Below are 19,085 nucleotides of genomic sequence, written 5' to 3'. Positions count from 1 at the left end.
ATTAAAACTGAGTATTTTTGAATACATTTACTATGTAATATATGTGACCTGGTCTACGAAAAGGGAGCTAACGTGCGAAAACTAGTTTTCTGGGAAAAGCTGTTAAAAATAATCGTCAGTTTCTCGTCATCTCATTAATTGTTCTCCTTTTTTTTGACACCTAAGCCCCCTTTCCCTAGACCAGGTCACATATAATTTTTGGCATTTTTAGATCGTAGGTCATTGTATAGGAAATATATTTAAGTTTAATAAACTTTTCAAATTTTTTTGTTTCAGCTTCTCATTCGGCCGGAATCATGCCAGCAGTTGGGGCACTTTTTTTTTGCACCTCCGAAGACAACCCATAACTCCGTTATTTATCAACATTTTTGTAAAAAAAAAAATGAAATATAGCTGAAAGGGTACCTTATTACGTTCAAAGAAGTCCGACATATTCAATCGCGTACTTTATCTTAAAAAAATTCACGAAAATCGCCTAATTTTTCATGCGTTACACTGGTATAGCCCCTTAAGGATCTTTAATGTACATTTGATATTGGAACTATGTAGTATTATAACAGGTTGTCAAAAAGTCTTGCGGTATTTTCGCTAGTTGGCGCTGAAAGTGCGTAGTTCTAGTTTTATTCGTCGCATCGGGTCATGCTATACCATTTTGGAAAGCTCATTTCACGCGCTAACAAGTATTTGATTGATTGTCGTTTCTTTTAAGTCGTTCGTGTGTTATAGCGTCGCAAACATGGAGCAAAATTAAGAGAAAATACGGCATATTTTACAGTACTACTACGATAAAGGCAAAAATGCATCTCAAGGCGCCAATAAAATTTGTGCAGTTTATGGACCCGATACAGTTTCCATTTCCACCGCACAACGATGGTTTCAACGTTTTCGTTCTCGTGTAGAGGTGGTCGAAGATGCGCACGCCCCGGAAGGCCTGTCGTCGAAAATTGCGATAAAATCGCTGAATTGGTCGAAAGAAACCGGCATAGTAGCAGCCGTAGCATCGGTCAAGAGCTCGGCATGAGTCATCGAAAATTTCAATTTCAATAAAAAAATAAAGTTCAATAAAAATATCGCAAAACTTTTTTGACAACCCATTATTATAAAGTAAAGATAGAGTATTAATAAAGCGACATATGAAAATGTGCCAGAAAAACGATGGAAAAAAAAATAGCAAAATCAGCTCGACTTGAAATAATTGAAAATAAATCTACTACGTGGAAATTTACTATTATGAATATATATTATGTATTTTTAATGCTTAATTATTCTTTAATTTTCTTTCAGCTATTTTCGGAATCAGTTTGCCAACTTTCGTTTGTCAGTGAACGCAGTTATTCGATGAAGTAAGTGAAAATTTGCAAATATTAAAATAAATAAATTTTACGAATGCGAAAAATCATGTAATGTTTTTCTTTGTAACGAACTTTCAGCGAATGCAATGAAAATAGTATTTTATATACCTTTACCCTGAACAAGGCATATTTAGTCTACCACGAAGTTTGTAAAGCCCAGCAGGAAGACCCTTAGAAACCCTATACATATATAATATAAATATATATAAATGATCAACACGATCATTCAGCGGTGGCGATTTAGCCATATTCGTCTGTATGCCGCCCTCGGTAGAGATGACGATTCAAAATTTTGCCGACTTCCTTTTCTCACCAAAAGTCTTTTCATTTGTTAGAACTACCGATTTCAGACAACTATAGAATATAGCTATTTAAAAACTGAAAGAAAAAAATTTTGTTTTGGTATGACAAATGTTTGACGGCATATCTTTACGAAATCAACAACAAACCAATCATTGTCTAAGGCAAAGGTATAATTTCCGAAGAAATCGTTGAGATCCGATCACTATAACTTATGTACTGTGCGCAAAAAAGTACCGGGAAATTGTAATACAAATTCCCAGGAAAATGATATTAAAAAAAAAAGTTCATTTTGCTAAGTTGGTAGGACTGTCCTTAACTACTATGCCAAATATGAGCGCGATCTGTCAATTAGTTTGTTTACAGCAGCAGCTTAACTCGGTACACCTCAGTAGGTGCGGTGCGATTTTTACAATGGATTTTTGTCCATTCCATCGCATAAGGAATTTGTCTCAAATTTCGTGTGCGGAATCGTTGCAAAAATTGGTACAAGGCCTTCAAATTTGACGGAGGATCGTTCTGGAAGACCTTTGACCTCTCCAACTGATGAACATATTAAAAAATTGAAGGAAACCGTCAGGAATGATTTTGGTGGATATTTTGGGTATGAAACACGTTCTTGCTTGACTCGTCCGAAAAAACTGTTTTTTTTTTTTAACAAAAAGAGTACCGTAAACAGGTCTTTTTGAACATCCTTAATCGTGCGAATCGGAATTCCTCATTCAAGGAGAGCATTATAACTTCCGATGAGACATGAGTTTATGAATTTGACATGCAAACAAATCAATAATTATCGGAATGGAGGGAAAACACGAGTCGAAACAAAAAAAAATAACGCCAAAGGCGCTTAAAAATCAAGATCATGCTCAGAGTTTATTTTTATTTGTGGTTTGTTGCATCATTTCATTTGTTTCGGAGGTATAGACGGTCAATAAATAGTTCTACATCGCCGGAATTGTAGATCACCCTTTAAAATACAGTTGAAAACTATGACGATGAGGAACTGAAAGCATTACTCGATGAAAATTCTTGCAAAACACAAGAAGAGCTCGCAGAATCTTTGGGAGTCACACAAGCAACCATTTCAAAAAGTTTAAAGCCAGTTAGACAAATTAAAAGCAAGTAAATTTGTAGAATTGAAACTAAAAGGAGTTGAAAGACGATTGTACGTCAGAAATGCTGCTTGAACGCCGCAAAAAGAAGTCGTTTAAGCATCGGATTGTAACTGGTGTAACTGGTGATAAAAATAGATACATTACGACAACACTAAATGCAAAAACAACATTTGTAAGACATGCTGATCAGCTAAATCAGCGGAAAGCCGATTATTACGCCAAACTAATGCTCTGTATTTTGTGAGTTCAGAAGGTTGCGATGTATTAGAAGCTTCCAAACTAGGGTGCACTGGCCATGGAGAACGCTACCGATATTAACTTATCAAATTCAAGTGAGCTTTTGCCGAAAAGACACTAGACAATAATTTTTCATCATGACAAGGCTCGGTTAAAAACTATTTGGAAAACAGCGGTTTTGAAGTTTTTTTCCCATCCGCCTTATAGCTCAAACCTTGACCCTTCTGACTGCCACTTGTTCCGGTCGTTGCAAAGCGCCCGCACTGACATACGGTTCACAACAAAACAGAATGTCAAACATTGCCTTGATTCATGCTTAGTCTTTAAGCTGAGCAGTTTTTTCAACATAGAGTCAACAAATTGCCAAAAACCTAGGAAAATATTATAGCTTCAGATGGACAATACTATAAATAATACTATTTTATATGTTTTTCTAAAATACTAAGTTCAAATTAAAAAAAAAAAAAAAACACGAATTATATAGTTATAGAGCCCATAAATTTTGACATTTCATTACTTCTCCTGTTTATACTAAACGACTCTATATCGACACCTAAATTTCCATCATCAAAAATCGAAATTGTTTTATATTCTTAAGATTCATACATCAGCTTACAAATATATATAATTTTCAGCTTTCATTGTCAGATATACAATATATAAACATTATATAACCAATACATAACCATTCTATAACCAATATATAACCATTTTATAACCAAACCAATTATATTTTTTCAATAACCAGAATATAACCAATATATAACCATTATATAACCAATATATAACCATTTTATAACCGAAACTTAAATTTTGTTTCATATGAATGGTTTCTATTAGCTCGTTTTTCCTTCACCTGTAAATTTATGAAAAGTAACGTTACGTTATTTTGCATTTTAGTTCACGATTTGTATATTCAAATAAGTTTTAGTTATTCAAGTTAATTTTAGCTGGTGCAGTTGCCTTCGATTGCCATGCTATAAAGTATTCCAACTTATTCCCATAATAGAGATAAATATGTAAATGTATGCTAAGTCAGCTCCTTGTTTTTTAACACAACGACCTAAAGTGTGAAAAAACTACAAAAATCATTTTAAGCGCGCCAACAAACACATTGAGGCGCTGCTGCCATGTGCTTTCCAATCCTAACCACATTATCTAAATACTTGTAGTAATAGACAAGCAACCAGTGTCTAGACCAATTTATTTTATCTCTAACTGCTCTAACTTTGCAAGCTTCGTGCCATTTCCACCAACTAAGCTTTGCCAACGCACACGGGATAATGTCACAATAAATTTAAATAAAATTTTCATGAGGGCAGACGCTGGGGCGTATACGCAACTTTGGCATTTCTATCGCTATTGCCGGTTTGTGGCTCACTGCCTGCAGGGAATTGTTGTCAAAAAACGAAAACATGTAAAAAAAACACGAAATAAATAAAAGCGCTCGAGAGCAAGAAGTAAGCGAGAGGCGAACAAAGATAATCCGGCGAGAGCAGAAGTAATAAAAATAATGTAAATAAATGGAAATGAAAAAGAAGCGAGTTTGTGCTCATTTCACTATTTTGCTCGCGCGCATTGAGGCGTTATAGCTGATATCTGGCATTAGCGTTCGGATTTTCATAATGCCGAGATTAAGCATTGTTACAGCCAGTGAAATAGCCGTTTTTGTTGCCGAAAATCTACTGAATGTATAAACAGTTGTTTGTTTGCCGCGAATGGTGGGCATTAAATGGAGTAAATAAGAGGTTTTGATTGTTTGCGCTTTTACATTAAATATATTCGATTTATAAAAATAGCACTTGCTTTCATTGCCAAACGATTGTGCAATCGTGAAATGGTGTTTGATTTTTATGATTGCCAGTGCCATTACAGCAATTGGCGCTTCCACTTTGAAAGTTTGATTAAAATACTTTTTTACAGTTATCAAATTACATAGATTAAGTAAGGTGTTGCGAAATAAGAAATGTATTAAGTATGCTGAATGAAATGCGGATGACACTGAAGGAGATTCCCAGAATTTTAGATATGCAGTAGCTCCTCTAAAATAACGTAATGAGGTAAAATAACGAAGAAGACGACATCATATTTAAGAAAAGGCAGTATTTTTCCTACAACAACTACATAAATATAATTAAGATGGACTAAAATAAAATGTGTTGCTTTCATGAAAATAATTTTTTTTGCCAAAAGTGAGGTTTTATGCCGTGATCTACGGTCGTTTACTAAGTGAGTTCGACTTTTAGTGCATTTTAACACGATTTTTTTTTATGTGAAACATTTTATGAAACCATATACCCATATATGTATGTATGTATATCGTCACCTAAAATACGAAACAGCGAATCATCAAAAAAAAAAAAAAATAAATAAATTGTTGTCAGTTATAATAACCAATATATACGAATTTTACAACGAAAACTCAATTTTTGTTTCAATATGAGTGTATGGTAACCAATATATAACCAATATGTAACCACTATATAACCAATATATAACCATTTTATAACCAAAACTCAAATATTGTTTTAGTATTAGTGGTTTCTATTATATCGTTTTCCTTCGGCTCTAAACTTATGAAAAGTGATGTTACGTTATTTTGCATTTTAGGTGCCGATATTCTACATTTTGATCCAATACCTTTCGCTATCTTTCGGACAAGCGTTTGATTCCACGTTCGTAAAAATTGTTTATACTTGCAGGCCAAAAACATGTCCAAGTGGTTTTTGACATATAATTTGAGGTAAAGGTCCTCACGTCGAAAAAAAAATTGCAAAAATCGGAACAAGTAACAGTCCGAAGGTCTGTAGAATAAGGTGATCCTGATTCATTTTTCTTCAGGTTTCTTCTGTATCTCGGGCAGTGATTACTGCTGCTTTATATATATCGTCCGTATAGCCGATTAAATATGATTCGACTTGCATTTCAAGTTTTAGTATTCTGTTATAACTAATGTTCTATAGGTCTGAGCCTAAAGTGGACCCTTGTGCTGCTCCTGACGTAACTTCTATTTGTCCTGATCCCTCTCTAGTCTTCATCGATAGCCGCTTCCAGTCTAGGTTTAAGTAGTCTCTCATAGAGCTTTCCCGCTCTGTCAAGAATACTTAGTGGGCGGTATACTAGTAGCAAGCTGGGATCCCCTTTTCCCTTTCTGATTAGAACAAGCCGTTTTTCTTCCAAATTTCAGGAAATATTAAAGCTACGAGGCAGAGGTGTTGTACGCGTTTAAGAGTACTGCGGACCATTCTGCGGCGATTATTTTGAGTATTTCTGCTGTGATCCCGTCCGAGCAGGGCGATTTGTTAAATTTTAGCTTCCCAGCGGCCAGTTAGAGTTCCCCGAGATTGAACTGGGGGATTTTCGAAAGTCTGTTTACTGACTCTTATTTCGTACTTGGGAAAGAGTGCGTTAACGGTGTCATCCATTTTGGCAGCGTTTAAGTCAGGTGGCTAAGTTCGAGCTCCGAGTTTCTTCATAACTATTTTATACAACCTCGCAAAGTAGCTCCAATTTTTCCTTCTTGCTTGCCTCGATAGCATGCTTAAGTTCCTTTTCTCTAAATGCGTTTCTGTTTTGAACACTATTAAACCAAGTCGCGCAGCCATTTATAGAATGAGCTTTTCTCTTGAATCCGTTTTTGGCATGCCCCATCTATGGCTTTCGAATTTAGGTCTCCGACAGCAATAATTTGACCTTCTATAGTCATGGTTGCAACTTCTATGTTGTCGAGCTTTTCTTGAAATTCTTGTATGCTGTCGCTGGGCGTTAAACAGCAGATAATTGTTGTGAAAAGGTCGCATCTGATCCATACGAAACCATACCTATTATGACGGCATTACTTCCGAAAACGAAATTACTTAGTGAACTACTGCACGTTTTATAGCATAAAAAAATGAGCTGCTTCTTGATGCAATTTACGACCGATATCTCAAAAACTGAGAGACTAGTTCTCGTAAATTCAAACGGGCATGGCTAAATCGACTCGCTCAATCGCTACCATTAAAGGTATTTTAGACGGGTTAAAGAAGTTGGAGCTTGGCTGGGATGTGTATCGAGCTAAAAGGAGTCTGTGCTGAGCAATAAATCGTCATTTTAACAAAATTTTATTTGCTAGGCTAAGTACTTGTCCGACCGCTTACGTACTAATGAACTCTCCAAGATGACGTACAGGTACTCATAAAGCACTGCAGTCTAAATAACGTCTACTTGATTGATTCAATCATGGAAAGTGATGTGGAAATGAGCAGATAATTCGGTGTCATTCCATCGTTATTTCATTACAACTTAGTCACAGCTAATGGCTGGAATGAACTGACATGCTTTCTCATGGTAAAATGCTTTTTTTCTAGTTCACTTAAATTTACTTAAATTTCCCACGTTCCTAGCCAGGCTGCCACTTGGACACACGATGTTCTATGCAAATGGCATAAATTTATGTATATACGTCTCTATATATCTACAGTTGTCACCGTTAACCTTATGTCCATTTGAGTGTTCGCAATAATTGTCCGCAATGAGCTGATCATTCGTTGTCTATAAACGTCCTCTGGGGTCAACGCTGTGGTGTAATATATACGACACGGCCATGCTTATCAGCATTACCATTCCATTACTCCCACAAATACAAGCAACTTCATACATAATATTCTATGACTACAAAATTAAAATTTCGTTTCGCTCTCTACTGTCCGATGCTTCCTGTGCCGCCGGCGGCGAGGGTCTCTATGTGGACACCACTTTTAATTGGCGGTTTGTGGAGAACGTGTCGACATTTTGTGCTTGACTTATGCAAGTTTCAAGTGGGATTAAACCAATTAAGTAATTATTGCTTCATAAATATGTAATGAACTAAATTACAAATACACAAACAACAAATGGCAATATTTAAATATACATACTTTTGTAGGCAAATGTAATGCCGACAACAATTGTCTTCCGTTTGTTTCCTTCCGTTGAGTGTTGTCGAGTGTATTTGTTATGCAAATATTTTTGGAATTTCCTCCAGTTCTCAGATTAGCAATTCATAAATGTAGATAAGTTGAATGTAAGTTGTGGATTAGTGAGTGCTTCGAATGAATGGAAGATTAGCGGTGGGAAATTAGATGGGAACAGGTATTAGTTGTTAAGAAAATCAACTTTTCTTTTGATTCTTATTTAACTCGATTAGTTTTTGTGTGTTCTGGTCATTTATTCTTTCACTCAAGTCGAATTGAGAAACAAGTTTTTCTATGATTATTAAAAAAAAAAAGTATTATTATTTCGTGAATAACTTTTCCAATAAAAAGTTTTTTCATAAAAGTACTGAATTTTGTTCGATGAGCTCGTCAAATAAAAAAGTTTTCCATACAAGAACTTGAGATTGTCCTTTTGTTGTCAGACAGGAGATTTCGAAAAAATGAGTGGCTTCTTAGGCAGGTTGAGACGTGCGCAAAATTTCAGATCAATATCTCAAAAACTGAGGAAATAGTTCGTGTATAAACAGATGGATAAAAAAATTGTTTACACATTGCTAAGTCAAATCAAGTCTTCAGGCCGGTTAGATATATACTATATATACAGCGTGTAAAATAATAACTGTCGCACTAAAACAACAGTGCATATTTCTTTACAATAACATCACCACATAATTTTTTTTTATCGCGTTACATCGCCTACTTATTGAACATCATTAGCTATTATTTATTCATTTTTTGATAGTAAAATTTTGAGCGGTATGGATGTGAAACGTGAACTAGTTTTAGAACTACATTTGCAAGGCAAGAAAACTTCTGAAATTGTCAAGTCTGAAAAGACATAATGTGAACAGAAGATTTGTTCAGCGGACCGTAGCAAGATTTGTCAAACCGGAACTGTGAAAGAAAAAACGGACTGATCAGTCAGAACACAGGGAAAGCTGTGCGTGAGCAGATTCGAAGAAATTGCTCCGTTTCGGTACGGATACATATATAAAAGGTCACCAGTCCGCTCATTTGGTAATTAAAGAAGACCTTAAGCTTAAAGCTTATAAGAAAAAAGAATTCATGGGCTTACGGATATGCAGAATATATATCGAAGGAGAGATGCAAAATGCTACAAAGGAGGCACGCAGAGTCAGAAATTATCGATTGTCGAAAAGCTGTTTTTATTACAGCAACCCCATAACCCTCAAAACGATCGAGTGTATGCAGCTGAGATGTCCGATATTCCTAGAGCTAAAAAAAGTGTAGAGCGTTTCCAAAATGTTTCTACGGTGATGGTAAATGATTTGCGAACAAAGTGGCAAACTTCCACTGCTTTTTATTGATAAAGGCGTCAAAATAAATGCAGAATATTATTTGAATAACGTCCTAATAGAGCATTTGAAGCCTCACGCAATGGAGATGTTTGGGAATAGGCCATTCTGTTTTTAGCAAGATTCTGCTCCTGCACACAAAGCGAAAACTGTGCAAAGCTGGTGTCGTGCAAATTTTCCCAGTTTCATATCAGCAGAAGAATGGCCTCCGTCTTCTCCGGACTTAAACCCACTGGATTATTGCATATGGGGCTATATGCTTAGCAAACTGTGGAATTTAAGTCGCATGACTTTGGATAAATTCAAAAACCATTTGACAAAAATATGGAACGAAATACCTAATGAAGTCGTTCGTGCCGCTTGCGAAAGTTTTTCTAAACGTTTAAAGGAAGTACAAAACATCAAAGGGGAAAGAATTGAACTTGATGCATAAAATACACATATATAATATATGTATTTATAAAATAATTACTATTTAATTTGAATATAACTATTAATCCTGTTATTAAAAAAAAGAGGTGCGACAGTTATTATTTTACACGCTGTACTTCACCCGGTCTCCAACGTTTCATTTTAAGCGTCACAACCTACGTGATAAACTGATGATGACGACAAGGGTTTAGTCTGACGGTACTTTAAAGTACAAACAATCGTTTTGCTCTGTTAAATTGAATGGAATAATTTTTTTATAGCTTGCCGACTAACGGTACTCTAGAGTATAGCCTAAGAAGTATATATCACTTCACTTTTTGGCACATGCATTATATTTTTGCTGAACGTGCTCATTGCAAGTCGACGTTTGCTATAGTGCAGTCGCGAACTAAGAGTTTTGTTCACTTGAAATTAGTTACAGCAAAGTTTTCAATATTTTTCTTCGAATTAAAAAGAAGATATTACTTTCGTGCCTTATTAAAACAGGAATAAAGTTAGAAATATCTAACTCTTGTTTTTCTGGCAGTAACAATCAGTTTTCTCCTCTTGGGCTCTGTGGACCCATTCAATACATATTTTCATATATGTAATTATATACAATTTTCAATACATACTGGATCGTTTTTACGACAAATCTTTGAAGAAGGATGAAATTGCTTTAATTTTAGAAGAAATTCCAATAGATAATGAATCAACCACGGATATAGAGTCTGATGATGCAGAAGACAAAGTTAAAATTTCCGAAGGCAATGAAGATTCGCTTTTGAGTGACCTTCGAAATGAAATCATGGCTGAAAAGCCGGAAAATCCTCAAAACGCAGTTCTTGAGGAACCATTGCGGAAATGGAAAAAAGGAAGCAACCGATATTATACAGTTTGATTCATTAATGTAGCTATTAGCTGGTTTTCTTTTTGAAGATGTGAACATGCTCACACAATTTATTGATTGAAACCATTGTTGAGGGAAGCATATTTAATTCAAATTTGTATGCGGTACAAAGCAGCAAAGCACTTAATCTCAAAAAAGTGAGTTCCTTGCATTTCTTGGCATCAACTTTGTTATGGGTTAACATCAACTTCCAAGTTGGCAATATTACTGGAGTAAGAGTGAATACCTGGTTGTACCCGTAATATTTAAAACAATGTCCCGTAACACATTCGACTCAATACTAAGATTTTTATATGTATGTAAATGATAAATTCAAAAATCCCGAAAACAAGAAAGATCGGCTATTCTAAATACGCGCTATGATTGACGCTCTGAACATATCATTTCAGCAGGTGTATCACGGAACCAAGGAATTATCAGTTGACGAATCTATGATTCGTTTCAAGGGCTGAACAATACTGCCTCACGAAAAGTTTGGTTATAAATTGTGGCGTTTGTCGCATCAATATATACCAAGGAAAAGATGAAACTGTGGAAGCAATTCGAAGGATTTGGTTGCTGGAAGAGGGTAGTTTTGTCCCTCACAGAAGATAAGTGGAGCAAGAACAAGCATGTGTACTTTGATAATTATTTTACCTTCATTGGACTCCTCCAAACTCAGAAAATGTTTGCATGTGGAACAAGTAGGGGCAATCGAAAAGGACTTTCTTCACGCATGAAGCCAGATCGCAAGCAAATGAAAAGAGGCGAGTTTGATTCACGATCAACAACGAATGGAATAATTGTTTATAAATGGATAGATAATAAACCAATATTTGGCGTCTAGTTTTCATGGCACTGAGCAAACTACACTCAAGAGAAGGGATCGAAAAAACCAGGAAATACATGTTTAATGTCCAATTGCCGTTAAAGATTACAACTCATTCATTGGTGGAGTAGGCCATACAGATCAACTGCGAAGTACCAACGGGGTCGTTAACTCTTATGTTATACACATAACGTCAAACACAAGAAAAAGTCACTGCTGGAATATAGACGGTCCAGTGCTCAAGGCCTAATGACGTAAAAGGATATTGGTACCAATAAAATAAACTTGACTAAGTTGCCAACACAGTTAAGTAAACAAAGTCGTGGTAAGGGTGCGTCGGTTGCAACTGATGCTCGATTATGTAATTGTTCAATATTTGTTGAAAGCCAATGAAAGATGTGAGATGTGCAGCATAAAAAAGATTCAGTCCAAACCGCATTCGAAAAGCCAACGGTATATCTTATGCTGCAATGAAAAAAATAACTGTTTCGCCGAAAATCATGATATTAATAAATGAAAATTTTTTAAGCCCATCAAACCCGACGGTACTTCTAAGTACCATATTCTCTTTGTACACTGGGGTATCCAGAATAGGTAGAATAAATGGAATGTTCGCAGTAATACAAGGTCTGTCGCAAAAGAAACAGAACTTTTTAAACATAACTGTTTCTGGTGGCGCCACCTAATGGTGGGTATATGAAATAAAAAATTTGATCTCTTGGTGACATTTCGTAAAAAAGTTAAGACAATTGGATAACTACAATCGATGTTATCGATCAAAAAGTGACAGCAGCTTTTGGTCATCGGTCGTAAAATGCATTTTGAACAAAGAGCAAATATTAAATTTTGTTTTAAACTTGGGAAAACGTTTACTGAAACATTTCAAATGATGAAAAAAGTTTATGGTGATTAGTGCCTATCCCCATCGGTCGACGCTTGTCAATGATTTTTTGACAAAAAACTCCATATTAACCATTAATCACTCACCTGATCTGGTACCCTGTCTAGATTTTTACCTATTTACTTCATTTGCCCATGAAAGGACACTGATTTCAGGACATTTCAGCTATCCCAAAAGCGACGAACGATATTCTCAACAGCATTCCGATATAAATGACCTTAAACACTCATTTGAAATGCTAATTGACCGGGCAAAACGCTGTATCGAAGCACAAGGAAACTACTTTGAATAAAAAAATATAACTTTTGAGAAATATCAACTTTTTGTTGTTTTTTTAAAGTCCTGTTTCTTTTGCGACAGACCTTGTATATAAGAAATGATTTCTTTTTCACGTTCTCAATTTGCAAGCCGCTTTACCCTTTCTCAATTGTTCTACTCAGAAGGCAGAATATGTGTTCACCAAACCGGAAATTTGAAAGCTTTGTAAATTCTTTTTTGCAAAATACTATATTTTATTCATACCAAACTTGGGTCGCGTATCGGCTATAAAAATTTTAACATGCTTATTAAACTCAATCCAGCGTGTAATGACTCAACTAAAAATCCATCAAAAGTATCTGCTGAAGTATTGCTCATATTTAATTATGCTCCATCGCTTTCATGCAATTTATTCATCATAAAAAAGTTTTGCAGCGCGCATTAATGAGGCAGATATGCAAGTATTGAGTCACCACTCCCGCCTGCTTACCCGCTCACGCATACTATTAACTTTACCCTTAATTTTTCTACATTTCCTTCACAATGATTTTATTGTTTATTGTGTCATATTTTAATGATCTCATCGTGACGCATTCCCTAAAGTGACAACAAAGTTGGCTGGTGCCTTGATGGGCTACTTGCTGAGTTGCCTGACTGCTACGCATAAGTTTCCCGAGAGATTTGCGTCATAAAAGTCATAAAAAATAAACTTCAGCAAACGGTACATTGACGAGGGAAGAGGGTGATTATCCTACCTTGGGGATAGTGCGGCATCTATGCAATCAGAACAGATCTATGTGCGCGGCACCAACTGAAATATGAGCAAGCAGTGGAATACTGGCATAAAAGGGAAAAATATAAACAAAAATGCAGATAAATCGAACGCAGTAAGGAGGAAATTTTAACAAACGCGTCAATAAATATTGTCTCTGTGAAAAGATACCGAGAGTTGAAGAGGTAAGCGAGACATATTTGTGGACAAAAACGGAGAGATGCCGAAATGTAGGAGTACGAAGAGCTTGACGGCGAAGTGGCGATGAACAGAAAGTTTCAAGACCGGAGCATACTCTTGTAGAACCCCTAGAGGTGATCTAGTGACTGATTTCCAGAGCATACAGAAACTATGGAGGGAACAATGCGGCGGGGACCGATAGAGTGCCGGCCGAGCTATTCAAACACGGCGGCGAAGAACTGATAAGGAGCATGTATCAGCTTCTTTGTAGCATATGGTCGGACCAAAGCATGCCCGACTATTGGATTTCAAGCGTGCCCTGCCCAATCCACAAAAAGGAGACTCCACAATATGCGCCAACTGTCGTGGGATAAGCTTCCTCAACATCGTATATAAGGTGGTATTGAACGTACTGTGTGGAAGATTAAAGCCTATAGTCAACAAACTGATTCGACTTTATCAGTGTGGCTTTAGGCTTAGAAAATCTACAACAGATCAGATATGCACCATGCGCCAAATCTTGGAAAAGACCCGTGAAAAGAGGAACGACACACATCACGTCTTCGTCGACAGCACGAAAAGGAGCTGCCTTTATGTCGCGATGTCTGAATTTGGTATCCTAGCAAAACTAATAAAACCAAAAGCTCTATCAGGATCGGAAAGGACCCCTCCGAGCCGTTCGTTACCAAACGGCGTTTGAGACAGGGCGATTCCCTTTCGTACGACTTCTTCAATCTGCTGCAGTCTGGAGAAAATAATTTGAGCTGCAGAACTAAATAGAGAAAGGATTCTTCTATAAGAATGTATAACTGCTGACGGAAGCCGTTGACATCAATGTTATTGGTCAGCCATTAATTCTGCTTTCTCCAGGCTGGACAAAGAAGCGAAGCAAATGGGTCTGGTTTTGACTAAGGACAAGCCGAAATGTCTTCTGTCCTCAAACAAACAGTCGTCGCACTCGTAGCTTGGCTCCCATATGTACTGTTACTGTTAACAGTCATAACTTCGAAGTCGTAGATAATTTCGTCTATCTTGGAACCAGTATTAACACTAACAACAACGTCAGCCTCGAAACCCATGTAAAATAATTCTTGTTAACAATCGACGAACAAAGAAGAAGAAAAAGTCAGAGGCATGGAGATGACAACTAAAAATCATTGGAAAGGTTCTGCAAGAAAAGACAACTATTAAAAGTCTAAAACCGATTTTTACCGAAAAATTGTTGTTTTTCGTTGAAACCATATGAACAGCTCACCGTTTGAAGAGTTTTTTGGCATAGAGAAAATATTATGGTGCCGAATTTAATGATTTAAAAGTCAAAAAGTGATATTGCTGATGGTTAATCAACATATAAGCCTATGCTATTCCTATATCTATCTTCTCCTTTAACAACTTTGAAGTCGCTTTCAGCGTAAGAGTGTTAAATTTGTCTCAAGCGTGATGAAATAGAGGGATTTTAGGTCTAGGTTAGAAGTGAATACTATAAATAATCTCTCATCGTGCTCTAGGAGATAAAATTATATAAATTGTAGACTGCAGAATACACTTTAAAACTTTGATTATTTATAAGTTTATAACCAGATTATAGATTGTTAAGGCACATATTTTAGCAAAAACCACTCCAACCTTAAGTACCTCTAATTATTGCTCATTTAACTTAAGTTACGTGCGCAAATTTCTAAATATGACATTATTGCATGCAACTAAACAACCTGCCAAAAATCCTCCACGTATCCAAATCCACTATTCATGCCATGAACATACTCGTATTCAAATTCAAGTATGATGTGAACATTTGTATGCACAGATGAACCTTAATTTTGTACAATTATCACAAAACAAAAATGTCGCACGTGTTCGCTAGCATTCTCATTCAAATGTGCAATCAATTGGAAGTGAACTGATAAAACTTGATTAGACATAGACAAGTGTACTACAACTGAGCACGTCACACAGCCTACAAGAGTCCTCAACACAGTACTTCCTGCGCTTAAACGAATGCGAAAGCGCATTGTGAAACTTATTGTAACGGTATGCCGATAAACGTTCATAGAAAATGTGAGTTGAATACTGATTGCAAACAAAGAATGCTTGAGTTTAGGTAATCAGAGAAATTCTAATTTCATGCCGATATGAGCTTTCAATGCATTGACATTTTTGCGCTTGATTTTCTTACATCAAAGAATATGGAAATGAGCATTAGCATCAACAATTAAGTGTTGCCATTCACGTGAAAGAGAGGTGAACTGAAGAAAATATTTTGATCTAAAGTGATTCGATATACGTAGATAGTGGAAAAATACATACTGTACATATACATATACTAAGGTAATCCAAGTAGAGGTACTTTTTTAAATAGCCTTTTTTTGACAGATCACGCATGAGTCGTGTCAAGCAGTCATGTTAATTTTGTTCAGTATTGTTTGGCATTTCTACATGGAAAGACTTACGCCTGAACAAGTTTATAAATTGTTCGGTCAACTTAATGACGAAAATTCACGTTTTTTAAAGAATGTGTTTCGAGCGCTTCGCTTAACTTATGATCAACATAATCAGCCTACTGAGCGTGCTATTCGCAACATCATCACACATCTTGAGACCCAGCATTCATTATTGGATAATATTCGACCGAATAGACCACGTCCAGCCGACAGTGAAGAAAATAAAGCTGTCACTGCTGAGAATGTACACGAAGACCATGGAGAGTCGATTCGACGCCGTTCGCAGCAACTCGGACTGATGTATGGAACAACTTAGCGCATTTTATGTCCGGATCCTAAATTGAAAGCGTATAAAATACAGCTTGTGCAAGAACTGAAGCCTCTCGACTTTCCCAAGCGACATTGCTTCGCTCTATGTGGTCTAGAAAAGTTCCAAGAAGATCCGACGTTTTCGAGCCAAATTTTGTTCAGCGATGAAGACCATTTGTGGCTCACGGGTATGCAAACAAGCAAAATTGGCGCATTTGGGACGCAAGAACAATCTGAAGACATTCAATAGCTGCTATTTCATCCAGAAAAAACAACGGTTTGGTGTGGTTTGTGGGCCGGTGGGATCATCGATCCATATTACTTCAAAAATGATGTCGGTGTGAACGTAACCATCAGTGTCAACCGTTATCGTGCCATGATAACCGACTATTTGACGCCTGAAATTGAAGCTCCCGAACTCGGCGACATTTTGTTTTAAAAAGACGGCACCACTCCCCACATATCGTATCAATCATTGTATTTATTGAGAGAACACTTCGGTGAGCAGATAATTTCATGTTTCGGGTTGGTCGATTGGCCACCGATTGTAAAGTCTAAAGTCTATGCGGACAATACCGCTTCTATTCAGGCCTTGGAGCAAAACATCGGGCGTGTCATTCGCCACTTACCAGTCGAAATACTCGAACGAGTCATCGAAAATTGGACTCAATTGATGGATCATCTCAGACGAAGCCGCGGCCAACATTTGAAAAAGATAATTTTCAAAAAAGTAAATGCCAAAGAATGTTCTTTCGAATGATAAAAACATTTTCCGTTAAATTTGAGGTACCTGTATTTTTTTTTTTTTTTAAGTATGTTCTACATTATGTTCTACAATTATTTTTGGCAAGGACTCGCGCCAGACTTGAATAACTTCCAGCGGAGAGACCCAATTTACAAACACTTTTACAGCAATTAGAATGTATCTCAGACTGAAATGGTTGTCAGTAATAACGCGCCGAATATTCACTTCCGAGGCACGCACCCAAACTTTCCTTCGATTGTTTCGTTGGCTCTATGACATATAGCGTCGTCTTGTTGGAACCAACGGTCGTTCACATCAATATCCTGCAATTCAGGCACGAAAAAATCGCAAATCATGGGTTTATGGCGTTCCCCATTGACTGTAAAATTATGACTGGATTTATTTTTGATGAAATATGGACCAATGATTCACTCTGCCAATAGAACACCAAACAGTGACTAATGGCTTGTGGATTATCATCACTCTAAGTGCGACAATTTGGTTTATTAATTTATCGATTCAACACAAAAATGAGCTTCATCGTTGAACAAAATTTTCAGCGAATGTCCGATGCGCTTGATGTTCGTTCGACTTCAATTCTTGCACGAGTTAGATTTTGTAAGCCCACTAACCAAGATTCTTACGCAAAATCATCCTTAAAGCGGATGGGCTCACTCGGGTCTTCGTCGATACTCTGTCCAACAGTAGCAATAGCTTCTTCGGTTGGCACTGTACGGCGTCTCTACGGATGCTTACTATCCACGAGCATAAACGTGGTGCGAAACCGATACATGGTTGCTCGAATTGCATACCCTACGAACAGATAGATTCTTTATTTTAGCATTTTATGAAATGGCAAACCAAACTGTGTATAAATCAAGTAACAACTCTCAAAAAGACCAATTTCGAAAAATGTATTGCTTCATTGAGAACCACAAATCTAAAACAAACACCCCTTATTTCTACTAATCAAGGTATATTCTTGTAAATTAAAAAAAAAATATCACTAATATAGGTTTCTCAAGTACGACATTTTAGGAGTGCTCATTCAACAGGTTATTTGAACAAACTTACCTTTCGGCTCTAAAATTTCATGGATTTTTAATATAAGCGGTTAATTCAACCTAGAGCACTTAAAAATACCTTCCTATGACAATTGACTTTAAGAGTGAGAAGAAAAGGAGTTTTCGATAATATTACTATGAAGCTGGAATTGAAATTGACTGTGAACTTTAAGCAAAAAAAATCAATTTTTTTGACATCCTCTACTGGCCGAATCCCTTAAGATAGTCAAATCGTGCATAATCAGATAATAATTTACCATTTTAGGCGAATAATGAGTATAAAAATATATTCGATTGTTGGCTTAAAAATTGGCATTTACTGAGAATAATTAGCAACAAAAGGCAATTTACTGTTACCAGCTGCTGAACAAGGTTTATTTATATACACACACTATTAAATAATCAAATGGGTACTCTTATTTCAAACTGTTTACCGTTCTATGACCGACACATAAATCTTTATAGACACTTGACCCACCTAATCTACTCGACAAGGACGCCATTAATGTTAACCGCTGGGTTGTGCTACGTGAGTCATGTTATTTACGTTATATATGTAGACATGACTATTCAAAGCAGTCACTACCTTTCACTATATTTGACAAAGCCCTTTGGTGATTTTAAAGTCGCTTGGCTATCTGAATTTATATATGTATGTGCAGATACGACCGTTTTGCATATATGTATGTATATACCTATGCATATATGTACATATGTATGTATATGTACCAGTATATCACATATGCACGCATGACTAACTTTTAACAATAGCAACAGTAGCAATCATCTCGGACCAATTGATTTACCTTCAAAAATTCTTCTATTTCCATAGAATGCCAGAATTAGACTTTCTACTCGATTTTCATACTCTAGCAACATGTTGCTACAGAGTATAATAGTTTTGTTCACCTAAAGGTGATGCATATACACCTAAAACTAATCGAGATAGATATAGCGTTATGTATACAAAAATTATGAGGAAGACGAGACGAGTTGAAATCCGGGTAACTG

At 36.4% G+C, this 19,085-nt stretch overlaps 2 protein-coding genes across 4 annotated transcripts in view; one reads left to right on the top strand and one right to left on the bottom strand.

Moving 5' to 3' along the window:
• The window catches only part of LOC126754146 (thioredoxin-like protein 4A), a 183,190-nt gene that overhangs the window by 141,204 nt on the left and 22,901 nt on the right, over window positions 1-19,085 (bottom strand). The window lies entirely within an intron of this gene.
• Window positions 1-19,085, top strand: part of LOC126754145 (mucin-5AC) — a 198,298-nt gene that overhangs the window by 159,064 nt on the left and 20,149 nt on the right. For all 3 annotated transcript variants that reach the window (XM_050466075.1, XM_050466076.1, XM_050466074.1), the window contains exon 3: window positions 1,285-1,343. The gene's annotated coding sequence lies outside the window, so the exon portion shown is untranslated. The remainder of the gene's footprint in view (window positions 1-1,284; window positions 1,344-19,085) is intronic.

This window comes from Bactrocera neohumeralis, chromosome 3, assembly GCF_024586455.1.
Source record: "Bactrocera neohumeralis isolate Rockhampton chromosome 3, APGP_CSIRO_Bneo_wtdbg2-racon-allhic-juicebox.fasta_v2, whole genome shotgun sequence".
Lineage (NCBI taxonomy): Eukaryota > Metazoa > Arthropoda > Insecta > Diptera > Tephritidae > Bactrocera > Bactrocera neohumeralis.
The sequence above is the reverse complement of the archived record's forward strand: the minus strand, read 5'-3'. Positions and strand labels throughout refer to the sequence as shown.